The sequence below is a fragment of the Tympanuchus pallidicinctus genome, unplaced genomic scaffold, assembly GCF_026119805.1.
Source record: "Tympanuchus pallidicinctus isolate F22 unplaced genomic scaffold, pur_lepc_1.0 scaffold5, whole genome shotgun sequence".
NCBI classification, from domain to species: domain Eukaryota; kingdom Metazoa; phylum Chordata; class Aves; order Galliformes; family Phasianidae; genus Tympanuchus; species Tympanuchus pallidicinctus.
In genome coordinates, this window is record NW_026294769.1 from 1,345,289 (window position 1) to 1,354,538 (window position 9,250).

At 37.8% G+C, this 9,250-nt stretch overlaps 1 long non-coding RNA gene across 1 annotated transcript; it reads right to left on the minus strand.

Moving 5' to 3' along the window:
• Positions 1–498: 498 nt before the first annotated feature.
• Positions 499–6,972, minus strand: LOC128090925 (uncharacterized). Its single transcript, XR_008211151.1, has 3 exons — positions 6,674–6,972; positions 3,381–3,443; positions 499–2,144 (listed from the first exon to the last, which is right to left on the minus strand). It is a non-coding gene; the product is annotated as an uncharacterized LOC128090925 (long non-coding RNA).
• Positions 6,973–9,250: the final 2,278 nt, after the last annotated feature.

Here is a 9,250-nt window from a genome sequence, read left to right on the forward strand (position 1 = left end):
GTTTTGTGTATAACTTGTTTTATAATTACGTACATATATATATATTGTTGCAATTGCTATTAAATTTCTCTTTTCCTTTTCTATCATAGTAGCTTTTATCTCAACCCACAAGTTCTGCTTTTCTTTTTTTTCCAGTTCTCTTCCTCATCTCACTGGGAGATGAGGAAGTGAGCAAAAGGCTGTGTTTAGCTGCTTGCAGTTTTGGATCACAACTTGCAGAGATTGAGTATTTCATTGAGTTTTCTTGTCACGATCAGCTTTCCACTCTTACCTTGTTCATTCCAAAATTTTAAAGTTGTTATTTATGTGGGGTGAAAGGATGCTGGGAAGAAAAGAGCAAGAAGATATAAAAAAGATAAAAAATAAAATTCAAAACCAAATTCCAGAAAAAGTCTTGTAATTCAAAAGTCAAGTGTTGTATTAAAAATAAAAGTTAAAAATATTAAAATGAATATTTTGTTTATTCTATGAGACTATATATATATATATAACATATTCTTCATTTCTGAACAGAGTAAAATTAGGATCATTGACTGTTTCTCTGACATTATTGTTTGTTGCATAAAAAATTTAATGAAATCCTAAGTTAATGTGAGAATTCTTTTGAAGAATGTGGTCTGTCAAACAACAGCTCATTTAATCCCAGGCCTTAACATAGAATGGCTTGTATTAGGAGGGACCTCAAGGATTATCAAGTTCCAGCTCCCCTGATGCAGGCAGAGTTGATTGAGTACTCGATCAGGTTGCCTAAGGTCCCATCCAACCTGGCCTTAAACACTACCAGGGATAGGGCATCCACAAACTCTCTGGGCAGCCTGTTCCAGCACCTCACCAGCCTCTCAGTGGAAAACTTCCCCCTGACATCTAGTCTAAATTTTCCCTCCTCTAGTTTAAATAATTTCCCCTTGTTTTATCACTATCACCATGTAAAAAGTTGATTTCCTTCCTGTTTATAACAAGCTCTTAAATACTGGAAAGCCACAATGAGATCTCCTCCGCAGAACTCTCTTCTCCAGACTGGACAAACCCAGTTCCTTCAGCCTATCTTCATAGGAGAGATGCTCCAGCCCTTGCATCGTCTTTGTGGCCTTCCTCTGTACACTCTTCAAATGCTCCACATCTTTCCTCGCGCAGGGATTCCAGACCTGGATGCAATACTCCAGAGAGGGCCTCATGAGAACAGGGTAGAGAGGAACAGTCACCTCCCTCACCCTTCTGTACATCCCTCATCATCTACATAATTGATAAAAATGTTAAGGAGTATCAGTTCCAAGACAGACCTCTGGGGGACAGCACTCATCACTGGCCTCCACCATATAGAGACATAGAGACATAGAGACATATGGACATAGAACCATTGGCCACAACCCTCTGGCTATGTATATCCAACCAATTCCTTATCCACCAAATAATCCACTCTTCAAATCCATATTTCTTCAATTCAGATATAGGAGTGTGGTGGGAGACCATATCAAAGATTTTTCAGAAGTCCAGGTAGATGACATCTGTTGCCTTCCTTTTATCCACTGTCAATTCACCATAGAAGGCCACCAGACTGATCAGACTTGATCATCCTTTGGTGAAGCCGTGCTGACTCATGAGTCTATCTTGAACTTGCTCTACCCTTATAGTGGGGAGTATTTTACTCCCCTAATTCTCACTATGAGGCTTATGGATGTAAGGTTAAGTGATGTGAGAATTCAGGCTGCCAGAGAAGATTAAAACAACGAGCTCATCTTTATGTTGTCATCCTTCTCTATATATCAAAATCTCTCAACAATGAAGGCAGAAATGAAGCATTAGTCATTTTTATTGCTTTTGTCCTTCTAGTCTAGTTGTTTTCCTTCTTGTTGTTTAAACTAGTATAGCACACCAGGTCTGTGAGCTTACTTCCTTAAAGCTACCCTGTGTGTCATCATCTTATTTTGTTAGCAGTTCTCCTTCACAGATTTCAACATCCTGTCTCTTCTTCACTTCTCGTTGTTTGTTGTAATCCCAATTCTTCCAGCAGAATCTAGTTCCATTCTTTTTGGATCTTTACCTTCCATGAACATATTCTTTTATTTCATAAACTTGAGACTTCACAGATCTGTAGTGCAGAATGTATATCCATTGCACATTCTCAGGTGAACTGAAGATCAAGCCTTGGTTTTAGGGAAAAGGTAAGATGGACAGTTTCTAAAATGCTGTATGAAATACTTTAATGAGTAGCTGAAGTGCTGTTAAACTACATAGACCATCTTACATGAGCTAAAAATACTGCCACCTAAAAAGGTAACAGGAAAAATAAAGGTATGTCACATGTATGATCAGTCCCACTGACTGGCATGTACATATCTGTGGAATCTGCACTTAAAGCTAATTATTTGTGTAAGGAAAAAGGTAGGTGAAGCGCAGACATCAACAAAAATAAATGGAAACAAATGCCTTGATGACTGCAATCTAAATGTACAGAAGAATTTGCTGAAGTCTTTTTTAAAGCAAAATTCTTGTTTAGGCATTAAGATATAGAGAGAATTTAATTCTAAGAAAATGTAAAATTATATAAAATAGTATAAAGAACAAAACACAGTGTAATAACATAAATTTCACTATGGGCTGCAGAGCAGGAAAATGAGAGCAGGTCTTTCCTAGTAGTTGTAAATACTACTTTAAAGGAGTTTCTGAGAGTAATAATCAGACCTAGCTTTACTGCTTGAACTGATATACCCTTTTACCCTACAAGAAAAGTGAAGGTAGGTGATTTCAAAGAAATAATTTCTAATGTTCTTTTTTTTTTTATTTTTACTTGACTGTACTTATTAGTAAAAAATAAATATTGCAGCAAAATACACAATAGAATTTAAGAATCATAGTAGGCAGTGAAAAATAAGAAGTGCATGAAGTATGCAGCCTTCCATATATTGCAGACATTTATTTTAATTCTTATATATTCACTTTCATTACTCCTGGGATAATTCTTTGTGCATTCCCCTGTGGACCACAAGCCATTCTCCAAGGAAAGGTCAGCTACCTCAAAACTCCCTCTACTTCTTTCTTCAAGGAACTCAACATGAGTGAATAATTACAGAGATTTCAACAAGCAAGCCTCTCATGTCTCCTACTGGCTTTTAAAGGTACTATTATCCCCTAATAACCTGTAAAATCTCAGAAAGAAGGGCAACACAGAGAAGTCCAGCTGCTTTCTTTTTCTGCTCAGCTTCAGCACGATGGAAATCAGGAGCCCCTGACTGTGTTATGGCCTTGTGTCAACTCTTCCACTGCTGTCACCCATGGTAGCTCTCTTTTCATGACAGGTTCCTCCTCATTAGTTTTTACATTCTTACTGCTGAAACTCATGCACATTCTGTCGCACAGTTGCTCTTCAGGCTGCCACTCACCTAAGATTCAGGACCTCATCCAAAGTACAGTGAATCTTCCAAAACTTTTATGATGATTTGGATCTGATTTGTAAATAAAAAAATAAGAAAAGACTTGGTTAATTGGTTTTCTATGTTTCCCATTTTTACTATATTTTGACACTCTCTTCAAAGTGTGAAAGAAAATCATGCTGACACGAACCTTTTCCACATGTGGCATACTTAGAAAAAAGTGAATTTCTTGCAATAGATAAGCACAGCAGAAATTTCACTGTAGGAGTACTGTGACAGATGAATAAGTGCAGCTGGCTGCACTAAGTCCTTTGGGAAGTGCTAAATCACTATGTAGTTAGAATAGTTTCTACAAAAATCATATAGAATCATAGCATACCCAGAGCTGGAAGGGCTCCACTAGGATCATCAAGTCCAACACCTGGCTCCACATAGAACCATTCAAATCTTATGTCCTGAACTCTGGAAGCTTGGGGTTATGACCACTGTCCTGGGGAACCTGTTCCATGGCTATCTCCTCTGATGAAGTATTTTTTCCCAGTCCTCAACTTAACCTTCTGACACAAATCCATGTCATTCCTTTAGGTCTTGTTACTGTTGTCACCAGAGACAAAAGTTCAGAACTGCCCTTCCAGTCCCCTGGTGAGAAGCTGAAGGCTGTCATGTACCCTTCCCTCAGCCTCCAATGCTCTGGGCTAATTTGCCCTAGGTGACTCCTCCACCTTTTGTTTATCTCTCCATTAAGCTCTAGAATCTCATATCTGTTATATAAGGACACCTTGCAATGTGAGATAGGCAAGGAGTACAAAACTTAACTCATAGTACTCTGAGTACAAAATTTCCATTTCCCTTTCTTTCTTTGGTCCTCCCTTGCCTGGTGATAGAGGGCAAGGAATCTTTCATTTCTTGTGCTGTGGCCAGCTGAGCATGATTTCACCATTCCATATCCTCCGATTCTGTGGCTAGATAGGGTAGAGGGGATGCAAAGGACAGAGCACTTTGCCACCTGGGTGCCATGAGTGGAGAAACTAGCAAGCCATTTAGGACCAACATCAGCAGTAGCCATGTTCTGCCACAACTGCAGCCAGGGCCACTTCTGTGCATGCAAGAAATGGTCGCTGTCACTTCTGGCCCTAACCATTCTTGTCAGCTGCTCTCTGAGAGATGCCAGCTTCCATCAGGACTCCATGCTCCCCTGGTGTTTGACAGACATCATATGGTCATCTATGAAAATTAAAAATTTATGCTGAAAATGCAATCTATATAGTAGCTTTAAAATAAGTACCCTGCAAATGAAGCTTTCAAAATTGAACAATGATCTACATATTAAATCACTCTAGAAAGTTAATTTAAAAGAGAAGTCTGCAGCCAGTAAGGAGGAAATGCATATTTGTTTATTGCAGTGTTCTACCAGGGCTGTGTGATCTCTGGTATTTAAAAACATGTGATTTTAGTGGATTATTCCCTGCTTTTTAACTATAGAATATTTTTATTTGTGGCCCTTGAATTCCCTATGAACTTCAAGTGCACTTTTTTCACTTTTTTTTTTTTTTTTTTTTTTTCCCCTCCTGGAGAATTATCTGACTTAAGCCACTAGGTAATTTTAATCCATGTTTTTCTTCAAACCACAGATGGTTCAGTCTGCTATTTGGCATTGCTTCTGTATGGAATAGTCAGATGGACATCTGAAATATAAAATGACATATATTATTTTGTGTGTGTGTACGTAATACAGTGATATTCCTAATGAGAATGTTCAGACAATGCTATGCAAAAATAACTAACAACTGGATTTTCTTTCCGTTATGAGTTCTGTGGTTATTCTTTTATGAAGTCTGAAATGCCAACAAAATGTTCACGATAGCTGGAAGTTTTTCCTGCAAGAGACTCAAAATGCATTAATTCAAAGAGCTGATACAAATTCTGAAGTGATTTTTCTTCTGCAAGAATTTCAGTTTTACACAGGCTAAAAAGTTGCTTTTTTTTTTCTCCTACCAGTGTAATTACTTGCAATAAAAGGAACGACTAAATATATGAGAAATATTTTCTTACTGTTGATGACAACAATCATAGCAACAGAGAATTTCTCTAACCTGGAGAAACATTTGAATCAATTTTATCCGTGTTCTGGAGTTCAAAATGCTCGTCTGGCTTCAAATAAACCTTTATAATTTAATCAACCATATTGTAAATCAGAAGTTTGAGATTTAGTCCAAACGGATTTAGTAGGTTCCGTACTTTATTACCTTGTACATATGCTTTGGATTGATTAAAGCAATAGGCAAGAAAAAGTTTATTTTTCTTTTAATAACTGTAACATAACAAGAGCAGATAGATAGCTTTTCTAGTATGCCCTTTTCTGTTGTTTCTTTTTGGTAAAGACAACAGAACTCAAGCAATCAACTTTGCTGACAGCCACAGTTCAACTTGTTCTCATTGGAAGGGGAAGAAGTGAGGAATGCCTATCTGAAACTCCTCTGTCTCCATGAGATTTTAAACCTATTCATTATCAGACTGAAGACATTCTGCATTTGTCAACAAAAATAATAGTACACATTGTCAGATGCACTGCATTTCCACAGCCATGCTTTTTTGACAGAGAAGACAAGCAAATAACCCCCATTTTCTCTCTACTTAGCCTAATTTGTTTCTGCTACCTCAAAACAGACTATTATTGTGTTTATAAATCAAAGTATAATGCTTCTTTACTGCATGACAGTCTCAAATGTGATGAAGAATTTTTGGGACTACAAAACTGCACACACATTTGCTGACGGTAAACAAAGAATAAAACGGTGAATTAAAAAAATGCACAAAATGGCAATCCATATTTTCCCACACATCTCTCTATCATAAACTCCATAGATAGTGCTATGTCAATACAATAACAAAAACCACATCAAAGTTGACAAGCAAGCTAATACAAAACCTTGGACTTCCTAGATAGGATTATATTTTTCAACCTTAACAATGGAGCAGTGGTAACAAGGAGAACCTTAAATGAGTTAAGTGAAGAGAAAAAAGATACATTTGAAGATATTGAGGATACACTATTTTAGAAGTTCTATATAAGTAGACTGTATCCCTTGTAAAGCTGAAGGGAAGATTTAAAATATTTCAATATGGGGAAAGCACAGATACATATAGGGAAATTTCAGCAATGATTTGGATATTTCTTATTGAGTCCTTGCACACATGAGGGAAAGAGCCTGCATTTTTTCTTATTCACGTTAGCTAGACTCTGAACCAGTCCCTTCCCATAATCCCCACTCAAAGAAGATAATCCTTTACAGCTGGCATACCTCCAAGATTTATATTTCTGCAAATCAGCTCATCTCCTTGATCAGAAAGTATGGATATAATTATGACTGTTGAAGTCCATGGCCATCTTTCCTGTTAGGGGCAAAACTTAGTAAAGAATAACCACATGGTCAAAATCTTCCTCAGACTACACAGAAATCCACCATTTGTATAGATCCCTCCTCTCTTTCTTCCAGGGAATTTGTTCTTTGACTCCTATGTTTAGCTTCAAACACATATTATAGCCCTTTGCATCTTGTATTTATAGTCTTTATGATAAAATGTCATGCTTTTAGTTTGTGTGCTCCCTCCCCACCACTCCTTCCTCCCTCAATAAACAAACAAACAAACAAACAAACAAACAAACAAACAAATTACAACATAAATAAGAATTTTTACTAATAGTGGAGATAGTTGCTGATATCAAAGAACGATTTAATTCATTTATTGGTTTTATGTTCATATGTATGCAAGCACTGCTTACATCACAATATTCGTTCAGGTCTTCCAAATCTTATTCAAGGAAAACTGACTTTGGATCCAAACAGAAAAAATTATACCCAGTACTTTTGTAGTCACCTGAAGAATTAATCTGCTTGACTAAAAGTGGAAAATTGAATACATTATCATATGGTATTACTTTATACATTGAAAGAAGTTGCTTCAAAACATTTTTCTTTACAGAAATGTCAGTTCCTTTGCATTTTGGTTGCATGGCAATGCTAAACTTCTTTCTGCTCTGCTCAAGAAAAAGAAAAAGGAATATGAAAATTTTGGCACCAAGCTATCAATGAGTACATTATGAATTAAAATCTTGTGGAAGGAAACTACACGACATTTCTATTAAGGATTTATGTTCTTGGTAATCCTGTTAGTTCTTTCTTCCTTGGTAAACTATGAGGATACTTTTTTTTTTTTTTTTTTAAATGTTTGAATAGAAAATGTAAAGGTATCCACTATTCTAAAGGTCTCTTCTAATCTAAACAATTATATGATTCTATGATTCTTCACTTTCACAGAATCACAGAATCACAGAATCACCCGGGTTGGAAGGGACCTCAAGGATCATGTAGTTCCAATCCCCCTGCCTAGCAGGGCCACCAAACGTACACATTCAGATCAGGTTGCCCAGGACCCCGTCCAACCTGGCCTTGAACACGTCCAAGGACGGGGCATCCACAACTTCCCTGGGCAGCCCGTTCCAGGGCCTAACTACTCTCCTTGTGAAGAACTTCCCCCTAACATCCAACCTAAATCTTTCCTCCTTCAACTTGGATCCATTTCCCCTAGTCCTGCTGTTGTCAGCCCTTCTGAAGAGTTTACTCCCCTCCGGGGTGTAGGTTCCCTTCAGGTATTGATAGACTGCAATGAGGTCACCCCGCAGCCTTCTCTTCTCCAGGCTGAACAAGCCCAACTCCCTCAGCCTGTCCTCATAGGGGAGGTGCTCCAGCCCCCTGATCATCTTAGTCGCCCTCCTCTGGACCCTTTCCAAGATCTCTATGTCTTTCTTGTACTGAGGGCTCCACACCTGGACACGGTATTCCAGATGGGGCCTCACAAGAGCCGAGTAGAGAGGGACAATCACCTCCCTCTCCCTGCTGACCACCCCTCTCCTGATGGAGCCCAGGATCCCATTTGCCTTTCGAGCTGCCAGAGCGCACTGCTGGCTCATATTCAGTCTCTCGTCCATCAGGACCCCGAGGTCCTTCTCTGCCGAGCTGCTCTCAAGGACCACTCCTCCCAGCCTGTACGGGTGCCTGGGGTTCTTCCGGCCCAAATGCAAAACCTTGCACTTTGCCGTGTAGAACCTCATTAGGTTCACCCGAGAACCTCATTAGGTTCACCCAAGAAACTTTCCCAGTTTCTTTAACACAAACTTATGTGTGAGTTCTCAATAGTTCCATAAATATCATAAAGTAAATCTCAACAGTCAGAATTTTGTAAGTCATCTCTATTTTATTTTTTTCATCTTTGTACCTTTCAAAATTGACTGCATTCACCTTAACCATCTTCTTATAAGTGACCATTTAAAATAAAGAATGCTAATAACATTTTTACTACTCCTGTATCATGTTCTAAATGTAATGAGGGGACAAACTATTGCCTTAAATTTTCACTCACTCTAAGCACACATAGAAAATCCATCTCTTGATATAATTTCCTTATCTTATCCATCTCTTGATATAATTTCCTTATCTTATTTGTTTCACTTTGCTTTGTACTTCAACTTCCTGTCTTTTCCTATTTGCATTATTCTTCAGTTTTTATCCTCAGTAATTCCAATAGTTAGCTTATTGGAAATAAGAAACTATGAAATTAATTTCATCAATATTAAAAGCAACTTCAGTTTCATAAGCTAAATTTGTAAATAAGCATTTAACAATGTTATAAATCCAGATTCGCTAAAATGTGCTCATACAAAGTTTGGGACAATTTCAAAAATATCTCTTCCTTCCAGTCCTTAAAATGTTAAAGCAGGAAAACAGTATATGAACCTATAGTGAAATACTGGGTGTCTTCCTTTCTCAGAAATCCCAGTGGCTACACTATGACATTGTCAAGCATTGTACAAACTAATG